The sequence below is a fragment of the Dermacentor andersoni genome, chromosome 6, assembly GCF_023375885.2.
Source record: "Dermacentor andersoni chromosome 6, qqDerAnde1_hic_scaffold, whole genome shotgun sequence".
Taxonomy (NCBI): domain Eukaryota; kingdom Metazoa; phylum Arthropoda; class Arachnida; order Ixodida; family Ixodidae; genus Dermacentor; species Dermacentor andersoni.
Window position 1 is genome coordinate 3,686,076 of NC_092819.1, and position 19,669 is coordinate 3,705,744.

The following is a 19,669-nucleotide window of genomic DNA, read 5'->3' on the forward strand; positions in this document are numbered from 1 at the left end:
TGAGTGGTAATTAATCGTTCTGTCGTCGAACGTTACGGTGGTTTCCAGTTTCTAAAAAGCGCATAAGCGAACTTCACAATGTATACAATGAAACTTTTGTAAACTTTACGAACTCTACAAGCAATGTGACTTCATGTGAAAGATATGTACGGTTTGCTACTGCGTGAAAAAGGGCAATAGGAGCGGCTGTTTAACGCTATATTAGAGAGCGGGCTCTACACACACCGACATTTTTTTTACTTTAAGGCAGTCAACTTTTGGAGCCAGGTGACCGATCAAAGCCTTCTGATATCACTGTCACTGTGTTTGCAAAAATCGTCAACTATGCAAGCAGTTCGTCACGACAAAACGCCGTCCCAGTCAACCGTGGAGTAGCAGACGAACAGGTCATAAAAGCGACATCAACGGCCGACGGTTGAACGAGAGTGGGCGCAGGCGACTCCCATAGAAGTCGGTTTTTTGTGCAGGTCTGGAGTTCTAGTAGGTCGTGGGTTGTACTAGCGTCCATGCTAGCGTCTATGCTAGCGTGTTACCTGTTACCGCGCTATTGCATCATAAAAATAAGTACGCAGCGGGAGACGTGATTCACTCGCATTGCTGATGATCACCGTGAGCTCATTATTTGTTCTTTATTCTATGTTATGACGATGTACAGTTCATGCGCAAATCTTGGTAGGCGCTGCCTGTGCGTCGGAACGTACAGGCCCAGTTCCGCATGTTGCGAAATTTTTTGTTGTACAATGGGTATGACCCCTAGCTTAACTTTATATTATATTCGCCGCGTTCGCTTTAGATTTCACTGTACTCCGGGCCCTTAAGAATAGATGAATGAAAGCATAGTGTGTGTACATTTCATATATTAGGATGTTCAAACTAAACATAAAAGTTAAAATTCAAATACCTTAAGGATATATATATATATATATATATATATATATATATATATATATATATATATATATATATATATATATATATATATATATACACTTTTTTCCTGTCAGGACAATTAAAAAAAAAGATGTGTTTCACTTAGCTCGACTGCTGACCAGTTAATTCCATTAATACTTCCATATTCTTTGAATCCCAATGCTTCCAGAAAATGTGAGCTAGCTATTATAGGTGAATACATCTTTGCATTCCATTACGTACGATATGCTGGGTCGATCGCTTCCAAGCATGCTTCCAAGCTTGCTCGTTTCCAACCGCCGATCATGCAGCGTTCCTGATTGTCTGCTCAGCGTTTTGATTGCAGAAGACAAATACTCGTCTGCTCGTTCCGTTCGGTAAGCATGCATATATTTTTGCAATCATTATTTCGAGACGCACGAGGATGAGAAGGTCCAGAATAAGCAGCTGTGAGGTGAGTGAGTGAGTGAGTGAGTGAATAAACTTTTATTTGGTCCACCAAACTGCGATAAAACGCGCACCTGGCTAATCCCACGACGGGACTGACAGATCAAGTCTGCCGGCCCGATCGCGGGCGCGCTGGACGGCCAGGATTTGGTCCTCAAAGACGGGACTTCGCAGGAGCGCGTCCCACTCTCCCTTGGTGAACTTCGGGCCCAGCGACCCGCACTCCCAGAGCATATGAGGCAACGTAGCTGTGAGGTGTCTGGTGGGTTTCACGGGATTCCTTTCATGTTGCATCAGCCAGAAAAGCGGGCGCCCGGCTTCACTGAAGAAAAAAAAAATAATGCTCTGTGACGAATGCAGCCACCATCGTTTGGCCATTTCGCTCTGCAAAAGTGCCAATGCTCTCAATGTGCCCGATCTGAAGGAGCCCGCAGTTCTAAAAATCGTTGTGCTGGAAACTCTATGCACAAAAAAAAAAAAAAATCACCGCCCCTTCTAGTCAGTGAAGGTGGTGGAACAGCGAAGCTACCGAGCTTTCGCGTCATGGAAGTCAAACCTCGCAAGCAGTCTATATTGTAAATCTTTTGTTTCACTTTCACCTCATTTCGCTTTTACTTGCTTCGCGTGGTGAGCATGATGATGATGATCTAGCTCCTTGATGAGCTTGGCGCATGCTTTAGTGTCCTTTTCTTATTATTTTTTTTTCGGTTCTTCCAGCGTGAGGTTTCTGTATTGCCGTGCCTTTTTTTTAGTGTGCAAGTTGCTCCGCCCCTTTGTTTCGTGCCACTAATATGAGAGAAAGGTTTGGCGTGAAATGGAAACCATCTGATTGTTTTTTATTCATTTTCTGTGTAATGTATTTGCTTGGTCTTGTGTTGTCTCTCTACCGCACGATCTTGAGTTGTCTCTTGTGTCTGCACTGCGTGGCGCTTCCGCCGCTTGCAGTGCTTTGTCTGCAGAGGATCGTGTATTGCTTGCGCTTGATGGCAGATGACGGCATTTACATTTCACAATCACAGCCTAGTGCTTCAAAATTACACCTCTCTGTCACGATGAGCAAAACGTGAACAAGGTGAATGCAGGAGCCAACGTTTCGACAAGTGGACTTGTCTTCTTCAAGGCGATATATATGTCTTCTTCAAGGCGACATATTTCGCCTTGAAGAAGACATATATATTGCCTTGAAGACATATATGTCGCCTTGAAGAAGACAAGTCCACTTGTCGAAACGTTGGCTCCTGCATTCACCTTGTTCACGTTTTGCTCATCGTCTTGAATTTCCATCTCCCGCATTCCCCGTCTTTTCCCTGGATCTCTGTCACGTAAGACAATGAATGGCTCATACCCCTTTAAGCAATGGCTCATACCCCCGTAAACGCGACCTCCTCATTACAACAACAGAAGATAAGTGAAATTCTATGCTGGAATGACAAGCGGCAACGGAGCCAGCTGTGGAAGACGACGACGCTTGAGCCATTGCTGATGATGATAGCTTTAGCGAACTCCGACGACGGCACAGGGTCTGCATAAACAGCTTTGCTGTAAAAAGAGAGATAAACAGACTTTTATTGTCTTGCTTTAGCGGAACTCAGTTCGAGTATGAAGGAAAAGGACAGTTGAAAGGATGAGTACTCATCCTTCATTTAGCGCTTATCCTGTCACCTGTCCTTTTCCTTCATACTCGAACAGAGTTGTGCTAAAGCAAGACAAGAATATGATGTACGAACACACCCGTTTAGCAATATTTGGGACATTTACAAACCCAGCGCTTGCTGTGCACATAATGTGCGAATTCGGCCGGAAATACCGCAGCAGGAAATCGGCAAGCTTCGCATGGACATGCATGACCTCCACGACAACCCTGTGTAGCACCATCCTTTTTCCGCTTGTCAGCAATGACTTCAGGCTGCAGTGACAGATGGCCCTAGCACCCCAGATAGTCATTGCAAAAAAGGTCAGGTTTTCGCCCCTGGATGACACACCTCCGTGGCAAGACCAATATTAAGCATTAAACGCTTCTAGCTCACGTCGGCGACCTTCAAATGACGTTGAGCCAAAAGACAGAGCTAATGCCCAGGCACTCTAACGAGACCATCCGGGCAAGTTGCGAAAACAAAACGAGATCATCCGGGCAAACAGTTTAGAAAATGTAGTTTCTGGCCCTCAACCTTTTGTGCAGGACCACATTACATATGCTAGTTACTGCCCAAACAAGTTGCAAACAATGTTGTTTGCAACTCTCAAAGAGTTTTCCTTGTGTTTGTTTACAATATCACTCAAGCTGTAACTTCTAGTATGCTGAAGTTCTATTTGTCATTTCCAATAGCGGTGCAAAAGGCAAATACGGGGCACCATACACTTCAATTCTGGGAAATGGAATTTGCTGCAGATCTGCGCTCATCGAGCTGCTGTGTGGCGTGGCGCCTGACACACCTGAAAGCACTGCTTTGCCTTTGATGTGTGACGCTCAGGGAGCTGTGGCGTGGCGTGGTGCCAGATGTGTCTTATGCGCTGCTTTGCCTTCATGGAGGAAGGAAAATGTTTGGCGAGAGCATTACGCCCTGCAGCCAGCCTTGGCAAGCGAACACTCCCCGAAGCCAGCCCTTAGCTCAGTGGCTGCCCAACACGTGACTTCTTGCGTCTAGATCACAGAGCAAGAATTGAGATTTGCCGAGACGTTTAGTCGCGCCTTTCTTTTTCTAGCTGGGCAATGTGCTTGGTCTCCTTGGCGTCTTTCGCTGCCTGTCAGGCCGCCTTCAGCCGGTTTTCTTCTTCTAGCTGGGCAGCGTCCATATGTAGCAGCGCACAGTATGACGTGGTGTGGTGGAGTGTGCCGTTGCGAGCATGCACTACGCCCATTTTAATATTGTGGCTAGTATCATCTCCAACCAATCTGCTTTGCTGGTTGCCATTTCATGCTTACATCTACTCACAATTGCGGGACAGCCAGCAATTTTTTCTTCTCAGGCCTCAACACTGAAAAGCTCTCTCTCAGTGCTAGAAAACTGAACTGCACATATTTATTTTCACATTTGCCTGCTTTATGAGCTGCTATGAATGTGATTTTTTTAGTTTTTACATTGCATAAAACACCAGGTATGAGAAACAAATGTGTATTTTACTAGATTACTCAAATTTGTAGGTAGGTGTACCAGCAGAGATGCAAAATCACAAAAAAGGATAGTTCCCGTATGTGTAAATTAGTTAGAAAGAGGTGGGTGTGTTAAGTAGTCTACTAACCGTAAGTTCCTTCTAACCTTGCAAAATACAATATTAAAAAAAAAACTTGCACAATGCTTTCACATACAGCTTTTATGATGGAAGAGTCATAAGTCGTGAATTCAATTTCAAATCAATGAGGCTATACATTGTGCTTACACAGTGGCTATGGATTGCCTTGAACTGGCACATGCTTTGCTGGTCGTATAATACCAGTGAGTGTACGTGGCAGCGTATGGTGCAGCACTGTTCGGGGCAGCAAGCTTGCCTTGCTTCACAGATCATAACTACAGTATAGTTCCTTTATATCAGTGGCTAGTGTATAAGGCAGTGGGGCATCCAACTCGACAGTAATCCCTTGTTTTGGACGTTTCATGGACAAGTTCAAAATTGAAGGTTATGTCAGTCGATAACCATATCTCTCCCATACAACTGTACTGTGAATTGCAAGAGATGAGTAAGGCGCCCAGCGGCAGAAGGTATAAGGAATCTTTTTTAGCCCAACAGACGTGTTCTATTTTGTATCACACATTATCATTCCCATATAAGCAGGCTTTTGCATAACAAACTACATGTAATTCATTCTTGTAATCTATCAAACTTATTGGTAATTTTGTAAATTACCAATTACATTTTTTGCTCTGTAACAGTCACTGTAATTCAATAGCTTTTTTCAGTAACCTTGTACATGTTATTTGTTACTTTATTGGTGAGACAAGCTGTGGTAGTTGACACAGCTTTGGGGACCTGAATTTCTCGGGTACTATATTAGAACATTCAAGATCATGCCACGCAGCAGCCAGTTCAGACAGGCAAACCTGGAGTGCAATATTTGTTTTTTCTTGTTAACGCACTATCAGATGTTTGCCGGTGAACTAAACTGGTGCTGGTATATCTCGACAGTGATGGCCACTTAGGACGTTAATGCCAGCATGTCGCCTGCAGACAATTTTTACAGGTTGTCATATGGTCTCCAATGACCTACAACACCCTGTAGTGAGGTATTTCTGACACGGTGAAACACTCAGCAGGTTGGAGCAGGACCATTTGGCGTGTGCGAGTCGTAGGTGGCGGAGGAGTATTCAAACTTGATGCTTGAATTTTGGTGCATTTTCGCTGCGGCTGCCATGGACGGTTGTCAGCTTCTGCTGCATGGGAGCTCCACACTGCTTGGAAGTGTGGCGTGATTGTTGGGGCAGAATTGCTGTCGCTTATGGCTGTTTCCTGGGGTTGAGTACATCGAATGGGTTGGGAGAACAAAATTGACTGACCACTGTGCCGTGCGTGTCCATTGACTTGAAGGCAGTTGGTTGTAGCAATGATTGGGCGCTTGTTAGTGGTGAGGCCGTGATGTCCACCATCACCTGTGCCGCCGTGAGTTCGGGGTCGTTCGTCTGCGTAGTATCCATTCTCACTTGGGTTGGCATTATGAATGCACCTTTCCTGCCTTTTAAGTCTACAATTCTCTCAAAGTCATAGCCTGTTATTTTTCTGTGCTGTTTGCTTTATTTGAATATCAAGTGTACTATATTTAGTGATGTTCTCAAAAGCCCCCCCTCCCCTGCTGTAATGCCTATTGAAGGCACTGTGGGTACATTGGTAAATAAACTTTAAAAAATAAACTATTTACAGACATGGTGCTCGAACATTGAAAATGGCTGAACAAAATGAGCTGACTGTAATGCATTGTGCACACTCTGTGTGCTTAGGCTGAACTGCTGCACTTGTTTAAGCTGTATCTTAAATTCTTAAATATAAGAGGGCATAATGTAAAGTCACTTGTTCTGCTGCACATGCGTAGTGGCAGATGTCATACTTTATATAAAAAGCTCCAATAATGTTTCATCAGCCACTTCGGTACACATTATAGTTGGTTAGTGCTGACGACATTTGATCACTAGAAATGAATGTACAGTCAAATGTCCTTACTACGAATCCCACATTAACGAATTTCTCAAATTTACGAATATTTTAAAAATCCCTGCCAAATTGTTTATAATTTCAATGTAAAAATATTTCAGAACTACGAATTTCAATACAGCAAATATTTCAGAATAACACACACAGTTTGTTTTCCCCCTTATAACCGAGGAACATCAGTATTACAAATTCGGCTAAAGGTAACAGCTCCGCAACTCTCGCATGAAACGGAAACTGCGAGTGCAGTATCTATCATCATCATCATGTCGAGTACCATGTCATGTGAAGGCAGAGCAGGATGCTCTCGTACAGTGCTAGCGGCTGAAGATGCGAATGCCTTCACTCAAGCCCACGGTATGCCAGGTAACGGAGGAGGACAACTGTGTCGGCTTTTATACCAAGAAGAGGGCGACCTTCACAGAGGCAGCCGAGAAGCTGCAACAGGAGACACACATGCAGCAGGAAAAACAAAGTTTGGTAGTTCTTCACGCAGGACTTGTAGAGCTCCTGGATGGGGCGGAACCGAAGGCTGAGGTTCAGTACATCAGAGAGAAGCTGCGGCAGCGAGTCGAGGAATTCCCATGGCACTTTTACCTGGTGTTTGGCATACCGGAAGTTCCACAATCGGACCAAATCGTACAGGGGAAGTGCCAACGGTGGAATGAGCTTGTGCACAGAGTATGTCAAGACCTGGGGCCTAAAGTGGAATTCATAACAACTACAGGGTTCGCCACTCGACATGGCCAGAAAGGCAACACGTATTCGGCTGCGGTGGCTTGAGCCATTGGTTCCCAGTTGGGAAGGCGAGCACGAGTTTTTTTAGGCATGCCCCCACATGGTCCTTATCCCGGCACCATGTCAGGAAGAGTGGAAAGCATGGAAGTAATGCGGAGGGGAACAACCCTGGCATACACCTACGGATGTTCCATGCACTCAGCCAGATCTTGGTACAACTGACGCAAAAACATTGAGCCAGGTGAGGGATGTAGTGGTAGTCGACCGGAATGGGCACAGTGCGGATGTCAGCTTCTCTGCCCCCCAACCACCTACAGCATGGAACCTCGGGAGGAAACACCGACGACATAAGAGACACCGTCATGGGTTGACATAGCCAGGTGTGACGATCGATTTCCACAACCTCCGAGGTGCAAGGAGGGAGCAGAAGTAGGGTTAACTAGTGAAGGAAATGCAGAATAGCCAGGTCACCAGATTTTCAATAGCAAGAGACCCAGCTCTGAGATGATGAGGCTCCACCAAGTGCACAAGGGCTGTCGTGGGAGGGCTGCAATTGGCAACAAGGGGAATGAAGAGGTGGGGGTTTGGGACGCTTGTGGACAGAGGCGCAGCAGCGGCTCTGTATCCGCCATGAGTGCTGGGAGCAAATGTGGCTGACTGGAAGCCTAGCAGGGAAACCGGTCGCCCTTGCAGTGGTGTATTTGTGGCCGGGCGCTCGGGCCACTCAGAATGACACTATATGCACCTGCCTGGGCAATGAAATCGCAGATCTCAAGGCATGCTATGAAATCGTAGTATTGGGTGATTTTAATGCCCGTGTCGAGGAGTTGGATGGTCGAACAGACACCAATGGCAGGCGAATGTTAGGTTCGGCTGAACAACACCAGTTGATTGTGGTCATTCAGACAGAAAAGTGTCAAGGGGCAGTCAAGGGTCTGTGCGAGATAGCAGTCAACCATCGACTACTGTTTGATGTAAAATGGGCTGTAGAGTGAGCTCACAGCCATGACTATTGACGAGGATGGCAGTGGGAATCTGGGAAGTGACCACAACCGTTTTCCATGCATGTTTGGCAGAGGTACCAAGCAAGGGGCGCAACAGCAGGTAACCGGTGTACGATGCCTGAGCGAGATGTTGTAGGAGTTGGCTGCTCAGCTGGAATTACAGACCACTGCAATTGACTCTTGTGAATCTTTGATCACAACATTTACGGCGGTTCTGAAAATGCAGGCAACCAGGACACAAGGTCGTTACCGGTTGAAGGCATGGTGGCGCTCTGAGGTCGCCACAGTAATTCGTCACAGGGAAGAGGCCAGTCATGTACATTGCCACACATGTCGAACTAGGGACTTGGATGCTACAGTGCAGGCATGGACTAGGTATACCGCATGCAAGCAAGAGGCAGCAGTGCTCGTGCAGTCCAAGATCTGACATCTCAATGAGCATTTATGGCAGAGCTTAAGACAGCTGGTAGACAGGCACCACAGAAGTTCTGGAGGCGAATCAAGGCTGGGAACAGGCAGCCACTGCAGCGGTCACTCAGAGTGGCCCCTGAGATGGACGCAGTTACTGGGAAAGACTGTGCGCCTCTTATAGACCAGTGGTTACGGGCTCTGCAAGGCCCTCCAGAGCCCAATGAACTTCAAGCAGCCATCAGGTTATTTAAACCACAGGAGATTGAAGCCAGCAGGATCCCATTGGAAGATGCATACCAATTCCTACTTAGTGCTGGAGAGCAAGACATTGAGGCGGACCTTCGAAGAGCACCAACAGCCCGGGAATGGGAACGGGCGGCATCACGGGTGAGCGCTACAATGGCATAGATAATGAACCGAGTGATACCACTGTGCAAAGGGGCGGAAGACAGAACAGACTTGATTAATTATAGACCAATTGCAGTCACGCAGGCCCTTTATAGGATGTGTGCCCAAGTAGTACGACAAAGACTACAGAACTGGGCTGAGTGGAAAGGTGTCTTAGGAGAGCTCCAGATGGGTTTTCGCACTGGGCGGCGTATAGAAGACAATCTGTGTGCAGTAACCCAGTGCATAAAAATCACTGAGCTGTCCCGAAGCCCGTTGTATCTGGCATTTCTGGACCTTAAAAAGGCATATGATAGCTTCCACACACCCATCCTGTGGAGGATATTGCGGGAAATGGGCGCGAGTGTAGCAGATACACAGTTGCTTGAAGTCATGTATACTGGTTTGACGGCAAAGGTGGAATAGCGCAGTATCACAATGAATCCCATCTCCATCAAACGTGCACTTCGCCAGGGGTGTCCACTGTCTGCACTCCTGTTTATGGTTTACCTGGCGGGTGCCGCCCAAAGGCTCGAGGTATCGCAGTGTGGTTTCACATTGCAACGCAGGATACAGTGACAGCAGGTAGTTCAGCAGATACCTGCGTTTGATGTATGCTGATGACATCGCTCTGCTAGCAGGCAGTGCCGAAGACCTGCAGAGATTACTGGACATATACGGCGACGCGATTAATGATCCTGCCTAAAATTTAACCAGGCAAAGTGTGGGGTCGGATATAGCAACCCGACATGCAGAGTGGTTTCTGCAAGGCAGCAGTGTGTCTCTGACGGACGCAACAAGATACCTGGGCGTCTACCTTAGTGCGGGCCCAAACTACCTCCTCCAGCACAAGAAGCAGATAAGGGTGATGGCAGTGTGCTGCAGAAGGGTCTTGGGTAAACAGGCTCTGTGGTCGTTCAGTGGGTACCAAGGGGTGAAGGGCCTTTGGAAGATGGTGGCTGTGTTGGGACTCGTGGCAACGCGGTGCTGTGCTTGTTCTCCGGAACGAGGGAGTTCCTCAAGAGGCGCCAACGTGATGCTGGCAGGCTTGTCCTTGATGTGCAGAAGCACGTAGCGGTGGAGGCCATCCAGTGTGAACTGGTATGTTCCACTTTCGTAGCGAGGGAGGCTGCAACCAAATGTATATTTGGACTGAGGCTCTCTCGGTTACCAGAAGCCCATCTTGCCCGCCAGGTGTGGACGCATGCCATCTATGCCAGCTACTCCAACCGCCTGAAGAAAACGGAGCCTGGGTGATATGGCCTCCTGACTGTTAACCCGACGGCACAGGGATCACACAACAGACACTCAGCCCTTAAGGTTCGCGACATGGTCCGGCTCGCCGAGACTGCGGAGTGGATGCCAGTGGCCAAGAAAAAGACGACGCTTGGAGCTATATATTGCGAAGAAACAGTCCATCGAAAACGAAGACTGCTATGATAACTCCCTAGGAAGCAGGCTACTGGCAGAGGCACGTCGAGGTGGACTCGGGACACAAGTGTGGTGCGCGAAATTCACGGACAATTTACAGACGGTGTGTTCGTGATGTGGGACGCTAGAGGAGATGATCCAGCATGTAGTGGTGGGATGTAACTGTGGTAATATATGGTACGCGGGAGTTGGAAGCATAAACATATGAAGACAGTGCGCCGTGCGGTGGCGAAGAGGACCATCATCATCATCATCGACACCTATTTGAGAGCGTCGACAGTGGCGCCTCAAAAAGCGTGGCGCGAGAGAGAGTGGCCCCGTGGCACGAGCAGTGCGCGAGGTTCGGTGTTGGACGGAAAACGGCTTCCTCGCTGGGCTTCTGACCCATAGGAGCGCCACTACGCCACACCCGAGTCAACGCTGTCGCCCGCTGAGAGGTTACCTTGCCCCGCTCTTCCGCTGGGCAACTGGTCCAGGAGGGCTGGCGGTCCTGAACCAGGGCGATTGAGCGTTCGGGTGAGCGGCCACAGGGCTACCCCGCCAGCTGTGGCCGTGGGCTCCCAAGTGCAAACCCCGCCGGAGGGAAACCGGGCATGCGGAGGCTCCCGTATGTCGACTGTTGCGCAGGGCCACCTGAGCCCCGCGAGGTCGTCAGACCCAAATATCCGACCCCGCTGGCCTACCTCGGTTCCACGAGGTCTCCGACACGGCGACACGCGCTTCCGCCTGAACTGTAGGCCGATTATAATTGACTGATACATGTATATAGCTGCATGTCATCTTAGATATTTTGGGGAACTGTCGCGTGTGTGTGCTGTTTTCTATATGTTATGTGCGTCAATACATGTCTGATGTGTGTTTGTGCTTCTGCGTGCTGCTTCTGCCTCATTCTGGAGTGATCCAGCACCCAATAACATCACAGTAGTCAGTCTCCTACCTGATGCTATCACGTATTCCCTATCGTATGCACTTGGCATCGAACAGAATCCGCCTTTTTCATTTTCCTGTGCTTCCCTCTGCAGCACGCCGCTGAAAACGTTTTGGAAGGGACCCAGGGGCTTTCGCCGGTTGATTTGTGTAACTGCGCCCACGTTGAGTGTGCGTCGGTTGTGCAATTCATGGATCACGAATCATTATTAATGGCTTCTTCGGGACAGCATGTCATTCTTGGAAGCCATGTAGCACTCACCAACTACTGGGTGAGCAGACCCGAGTACGCTGTTCTGCAAACAGTGCGGCCGATAAAGGCACGCTGAGTTCCGTTTGCAACACGGCTGCCTTGGAATTGGTCACTGATTTCTGCACTTGGACATCATTTCTTGTATTGTTTTTACACATTATTTAGACATTTCGCATATTCAAGAAGTCTTCGAGCGCAGCCTTCTACGTCGGATTTATCAAAGCGGTGCACTTGTTTACGTAGACGTCTACAGCCACAGATCGTGGTTATCGTAAAATATTGTGGAAAAGGTGCATCACTGATATGAAATAGTATCAAAACGTAGCAAAACATGCATATCTGCGCATATGTGTCATGTTGTTACACCCAGAGACAAGTCAATATGAGCGGCTGAACTACTTAAACATTGCTAAAATTCCTAACATGGAACACAGCATAAATAATAAATTGTTTTGGCTGTTTCTGCATAAAGGATACACCGCGATAAATGCACTGCACATTAGTCGAAATGTATTTCCGGTGATACAGTTAGATTTATGGCATTTGAAACATAATAAAATCACTGTGTTTATTACTAGTATCTGGCAGAAACAATTGTCATCTAATCGAGGCTTGACTAAGCGGCTGTGCAAGGACAATATTGAAAGAAATGCACACACAAGACAGTGTTGTGTGCTTTTCTGTCAAGGAGCATTTTGTGGACTGTTCTAGTCAAACATGAATAGCAATCTCACCCACATTTTCACCATAGTAATTGAGGCTTTCTGCTTTCGACTCCAGCCTCCAAGGCACTGCTCATATTTGTTCAGCCCTTTGGACTCTGTTGTCTCTGGACATACAAATCAACACTGAATCTGTCTCCACTGAAAGTAACATCAAGGGCCAGAATCCTCACAGGGCATGTTTCTGATGTTTCTAAACACTCCACCTAGAACCGTCATTTGTTCATTTATTGGACTAACTTTTGTTTCACCATTTTTTTTATTGCAGGTGTGTCATGGCTTCATTTCTTTTTCCGGAAAATGTACAAAAGAGAGATTATTGGTCTACAAGCTGCCCACACCAAGCCATGAGTGCAACGTTCACCATAATGACAACAGGTCCTCTTGAACGATGTGCCCTAGAATGAATGCTTGCAAGTTTACCAGATTAGAGGGATGCGAGCCCTATCAAGAAAGCAGCAATCTGCAGTTTTGTATCACACCGAGTGGCAATGCTAAAATTGACATACAGGCTTACTTGCTTTTAAGGCCATTTTATGACAGATGGAGAAGTAACATGTTGAGTCTGAAGTTGTTTCTTTTCTATTTCTAGTATATTATAGCTGTGACAATTAGAAGAGGAAAATGTAGCAAGCTCCTACTTGCTAATGCTCAAATTCTGTCATCTGATCTTTGCAATTCAGCTCGGTGGGCATTAACACCACGTATCACATGCTCCCTCACAACAATAATTGTTCTATGAAAATGCAAAGAACTTTAAACCGATCAAAAGTGCTCAGTGCAGTTTTGAAGAAATGATACTTCATGTTGACTGAATCTCTGGCAGTCACTCTTACACGGTTCATGCACGGTTAGCACGAAATCGATAACTAGGCTAGCGCTGCACTATAAAATAAGAGATAGCTAGAAAAGGCAAGCTCACACAATTGGCCACACTTCATAAACGTGACAAATCACTAAAAACAATTTTTCTTTCTCTTCAAACAGCAGATGATAAAGCTGAGCACAGTGTGTTCCCAAAGAGATGTTGAAATATACTTGTGGAATAAGTTTGGCTTAACATTCAGCCAATCAACAGTGGATGAGCAAGGGAAGCCTCAGTGTGGGAGCTTGTCGTCTTGGCCCTCACAAATATGTTTGCTTGCTGAAATGTTGGCTCCAGACCGAGGCTTCCCTTGCTCACCTCTGTTACTCAATTGAAGTGTTCATGTTCATCTCCTTGCAACCTCTTTGCCTTGTTTGAATACATAAACAGAAATTTCTTTTTTCATCATGAAACCGTACTTTCTATATTCCAAGGATCCGAGACCATTAATTTAGCTTGTTTATGTGTTTATTTAGTGTCCTTGTTCATTCACACAATATTTGCAGAAGTCCTTGTAAGCTCACGAGGGTTGCAATGTGGGCTTGTTGGTAAGCGCTGTGTGTGTCCCTTTGTGTCTTCTCTTGTCCCGTCTTTGAATCGCGCTACCATACTCCCCTTGAAGATCCTTGTAAGCACTGTTGTCTCCATAACGTTCCTTGCTTCCTACGACTACTCAACTTGTGTCAAAGCCTTTACTGCCGCACCTGAACTCTAAATGTGCAGCAGAAATATCAATAGCAGACAATATGTGCTTAAAAATTGAGCATAACATTTTTTTTCCCAACACTGCATGCCTCTCAATCGCCAACATGTTAAGAAAAGAATGAGACATAGCAGCCCAGGCTTATGTTACTGACATTACATCTTTGCCGAGCACTTTTATGTTTCTTTTTTTTAGTATTGTGGGCGAGCTCCACCACTGGAAAAGCTGGCGCCACTGTCGGCATGATGTGGCATGAGGGATCACGTGGATACAGCGGCCACATCGGCTGCTTCGCAAGTATTATGGCCTGCACACGCATGTGCCAACAGCTTCCAGAGGACTTTAAGAAGGTGGAAGGATTCCAAACTTTTGTGATAAAATAAATTAAAACTCGTAGAATCGCTGACAGCCATATTATAAATGTGGATGAAGTGCCACTCGCGTTTGACATTCTAATTGAAAGGAGTGTGGCACAGAAGAGTGATAAGGCTGTCACAGGTAAATCTACAGACCATGAAAAGGTGCATGTCACAGCTGTTCTGGCATGCTGCGTCAACAGGAAAAAACTTTCGCTGATGATAACTTTTAATTAAAAAAAAAACTATGCCAAAGGAAGTCTTTCCACCCGGCATTGTCATCCGTACAAATGTGAAGTGCTGGATAGATGAAGAAATGATGGGCAGCTCACGGTGCACATAAGGAACCCGCTGCACTTGTCCCTCACTGGGATTAGTCACTTGGAACAGTTTTTGAAGCTGCCTCTCGCAAGCTTGGGTGCAAAAAGCACAAGAACAAGTTCATCAAATCTGCGGAGTCGGTCATGTACAGCATACTGATTTCTTGTGGCAGGACATATTGACATGTGTACTTATCTTTATCGGGTTTCCACGTTTCACCGCCTAACAAATCTTATTGCACAGCGCAGGACGCACCTGCATGTATCGAAAGTTTCTCAAAAGTTATTGATGGTTCTATCCACTGTCTGTTGTCACCAAACCTTGTGTAATATCTGATTTCATGTATGCACGACACGAATGGTGTAGAACTTTCTGGAAGACGCGCGGGCACCAGTGATTACTCTGGAATTTACCTTCGATGACTGATGTATAAAAGCCAACGTGCTTGACCCGTTGATCAGATTTTCGCCGACTGTGTTCACCACTGTCACCATTGTTTGAGTGTAGCCTGTATTTTAGGGCACAAGTTCACCCAATAAAACGCTAGTTTCATCATTTACAGTTCTGCAGGTTTCTTCGTCACTATCACGTGACAATATATAGGCCGAAGTGGGAGGCGAGTAAATTATCACCTCCTGGAACACCATAGAAATGTGAGGGACAAGTGCAGAGGGTTCCTTGATGTGCACTGCAGGAAGTGTGAATTTAGTGATAATCATAGTGCTGTTCCCAGTCCCGGCCAAAGTGTAGACCCCTGTGTGAAATTGAGCTGCGTGCCAATCTATCAAATATGCTCCATTTTCAAAGAAGCAGCTGTCAACTGACCTGTGAAATCCTCGAGGCAGAAATGATAGACAGTTTAGGGGAAAACTGCATGTCCAAGCCATCGATTACTGTGTCTCCGAAGGAATTATACTACTTGTGTCATCACCGATTGTTCTGCTGGCTGAGCTTGCGTGATGTACGGCCACAACATACCTTTATATTCTGCTTTGCGGTTCTCAATAAATACTCACAATTTAGCGCTTGTGCGTCTCCCGTCCTCATCTGGTTGTGTGCTTTAAGTTTTTAGTTGAGTCTTACCAACACACCCAAACAGCCGCAATGACTACAGTAGAGTCATCGTTAATATCATGTGCGAGCTCACCTATGTTCATCATCCAGTGGTAGCCTATGACAGCAACCAATACACCTGGTAGACACTAAAATCCAAGAACTTCAAATTCACGCTCGTGGGTGCCCATATTCAGGGTGTCTGCCAAGTTGACATTTCCAAATTCCCTGAGCTTTTCTGGTTTTCCCCCGAGTGTCCTTGCAAAATTCCCCGAGTGATGCAGAACTATGTTTTATGTCAAGACGGGCTGAAACCATATCGCCCGATCATGTCACTCTCTGGTAAGCATAGGAAAAAAATTTTAAAAGAACGACTTAATCCAATTTGAATACTAAGGAGTAGTGTTTGTTATTTAAAAAGAGAATAGAATGGAGGGGTTAGTAAAATGCACAACAAATAATATGTCTTCAAAATAAAATTGCAAATCGAGTCGGACATTCTCAAATACGAATTAAAAAGAGATGCATACAGAAGCAAATATTTTAGAATATGAACTATCTTTATCAACTGATAGCAAGCTCAGTGGTATGAGGCCCAAACTTTGTCACAACCAGATTCTCTCTCAACAGCTCGTAAGTGATCAACTGTCCTGACATACTCTCAGCCCGCGCACGACGCCTCAGTGTTGTGTTTCACTGCTTTAAAGAGTTTATTTTGGTTTGGATGAGGGACACCTGCATCTCGACATCAGCCAACATTGTTTTTTGAGCTCAAGCTCTTTCAAAATGGCAGCAGCACGCTTCCTTTCCCGTTCGTTCCTCAATGCGTAGGTCGTTTCTGTTCTTGTCCTCTTTCCTCTACTCGTTCGCCCCACAGACCATTTCAAGCATCTTGGTCAGTTGCACAGTCCACGTCCGATTTTTCGAACTCCCTAGGGGCCGCGACAACGTCCAAGAAATCGGCCAGTTGGAAAAAATAAATGCATGTCATTTATTTGACTGCCTTTAAGGGCTCAAACCGCCACAGGCACATTCGAAAATGCTCTGAAGGCCTGTCGGTACACGTATTAGGCATATCGGTGCTTGTACTGTGACAGGAAATACCAGATGCTCGCGTGTATAATTAAGGAATACGTACTGTGGCTCGTGGCAATATCCCCTTCTTACGCGTTATGCTTCACTGCAATACTTTTTCGTATGCTTCACCAAGTAACATTTCTGTACAAAGGCGAAGCTGACTTTCGGGAACCGGAATTGTGCAACGCACAGTGCTTTCCAAGCTTCTAAGCCAATCGCAAGGACGAAAAAGGTGGAGTCCATGCCATTGCTGACAGCAGCGAATTCTTTCAATAAAAAACACGGCACCCAGCGGCAAGAAGCTTCATAGCGAATGTCGAAGCAGCTAGGCCTAGCGTTGCCGCAGTGGTGGCTACAGCTGTCAGCGGATCTGCGTGCGAGAGTGCCTGTTCGAGATGGCGAGGTAAACTGACTGATGGCGGCTTTGATTAGTGCCGTTTCGGACCTGCGGTCACGGCAGGACGTCCGGAAAATCGGACGGCGAAGAGTTCTTGCGTCCGAAATTTCAGACGTTCTGATAAATTGACTCTATGGGGTACGTGGTGGTGCCGCGAAGCGGCCCAATTTATCGGCAATCCGGAAAGTCGGTCGTTGACTGTACACTGGCAACTCCTCCAGCCGACGACAGGGCGTCAAAGACGATTCATTACAATTCCTGTTACTCGGGCCAGCATTACCATGACTTTCGACCCTTTCGATAATATTACAGCGAATTTTCCCTGATAGAGGCACAAATTCCCCGAGTTTCCCCCTAGTTTTTTCAGACTACTCAAAATCCCCGAGAATTCCTGGTTTTCCCGTTTGGTAGACACCCTGTACATTTCAACTTCACAGGTCTGTTTGACGCTGCACGACGATGTGCACCTTTAGCAGCGACACCTAGGCCTTAGATTATTACTCTATTCTAGGGTGAGTTTATGCAGTAATGTAGCCTTGCTTCAAGCATTAGCGCTAGGTTGCAGTCATGGGAACGTTTGTTGAGCTGTCTATAAACAAAAATGTTACCTTATTGATGTTTCCATATTAAAGGGTCCTTAAACCACCTCCAACATACTTTTGTCTAAACAAACATGCGCACTGTGTACAGTGACCACCACTTTTTGCACACGTGGCAGTGCTACGTGCTGCAAGGAAGCTAACAATAAAAAACAGTTTCGTGCTCCTCTCCGGGCTTTCTTGGCCCCTTCTTCACATGTAACATCACCAGGATAAAACCTGTTGATTGGTAGGTTACCAGTTTAGAATGGGCTGAATGATATGACAACGGTTTATTTGTCCTGGGACTGTAGCACCAGCATGTTAGATCACCGAAGGTAAATTTAACATAAAGAAACTTAATTTTTTGTTCTATGGGCACTTTGAACCTAACTTACAGTGGACAAAGGCACACGCGTATAATGTTACTCACAGCTGAACACTTTTGTGTCAAAGTTGTCTAGCTTAACATTGACAAACACTAAAAAAATCAACAAATCTAAATATTGTAACTTTTGTATCATTAATGCATGAATACTGTCTCTCTGTCTCTTAGCTAAGCTCTCCGTCTCTTAGCTAGCTCTCTGTCTCTCATTAATGCATGAATACTCTCTGTCTAGCTTAGCTAAGTACAGGTTGCTTGAAACAGATGGGACAGCTTGTGCAGGAAAACAAGATTAGAAAAGAAAGAAAGTGCTCCTAGCTGCCAAGTTAAACACAGGAAGAAGTTAAGATTGTAAGACATCAATTATATATCGCATACCCTTATCGTGCGGAAAGTGTTACATCAGACAGTTGGGCAGATGCATTAATGATAGACTGCGTGAACACAAAAATAAAGTCGACAAAGTTGCACCAGATGGGTTTCTCTCCCTTAGTTGCAAGCAACATAAGTGCTCCCCTCTCTTCGAATCAACAGCCATTACTGGTAGAAATAAGTGCGGACTGACTAGACTTATAACAGAAGCCGAGCAGATTAATGCCCAAGGGGACTCCTGTATCAGCAAACCGTCATTGGCCCTCTCTGAAAAAGAACTAAAATTTTTGCGCATGGCTTAACATATCACTTATAAAAATGTTTCGCTCTGAATGTTTATCTGTTCACGTGGCTGTGACTCGTGTTCGTTAAGTGTATATGTACGACCTGGTTTTCGATAATAAACATTGTTGAAAGTTAGCGCTGTGTGTCCCTGTGCGTCTTTTGTACAGTCTTTTAATCGCGCACCCCTCATAAAGTTTCCATTCAGTTTGGAGAACAATTTCTTGTGTTAACACAACCCATAGGTTTTGCAGTGCTGCATGTAACTAAATGGAGTTACATGGAGCTTCGAACAATTGTATGCATCGCCATTAGTTGCATAGTATTATTTAACCACCTCATTAAAGCTTTGCTCCATATAAGGTTCCAACATGCGTGTTTGATCCGAATCTTTAAAATCATTCTTTACCACATTTCTATAATTTATTCCTCCTTCATAAAATTATAAAATTCAAATGCCAAAATGAAATTTGCAATACAATTACCTAGGCTCAAAATCTACCTCTTAACACACTCCCCTGCTTTTCAACTTATTTTTGCAGGGCAGGCTTCTGTATTACAAATGACCTTATTTTATTTATGACTGGTTTCTTTTGCATGTTCATTTGTCTTTTTTTTTTTCACCACCCAGTTTTCGGCCCACGGCTCTCGGGGCAGGGGACGTCGACCGACAGCTGTATTGGTGGACTGCGCGAAGGCTTAGCAGGCCCAGGGCATTACTTGATCCCGATCCCTCAGCCACCTCCCCCCTTCCTCTCCCCCATTTCAATAAAGCTTATCACCACCACCACCACCACCATCCATCAAAGTGGTTTGTGCCATGTTGAAGAAAATCACCATTAGCATGCAGTTCAGTTGCCTGTGGTTAAAAGTAAAAATAGATGTTTCATATTTAACAATTTTAAATGTGCCAAG

At 45.7% G+C, this 19,669-nt stretch overlaps 1 long non-coding RNA gene across 2 annotated transcripts; it reads left to right on the top strand.

Moving 5' to 3' along the window:
- Positions 1 to 485: 485 nt before the first annotated feature.
- On the top strand, positions 486 to 19,544 carry LOC129382208 (uncharacterized). Of its 2 annotated transcripts, XR_008610298.1 has the most exons (4): positions 486 to 609; positions 12,634 to 12,743; positions 14,129 to 14,283; positions 19,386 to 19,544. It is a non-coding gene; the product is annotated as an uncharacterized lncRNA (long non-coding RNA). The 2 variants fall into 2 exon arrangements; XR_008610299.1 differs by lacking the exon at positions 14,129 to 14,283.
- The last annotated feature ends 125 nt before the right edge of the window (positions 19,545 to 19,669 follow it).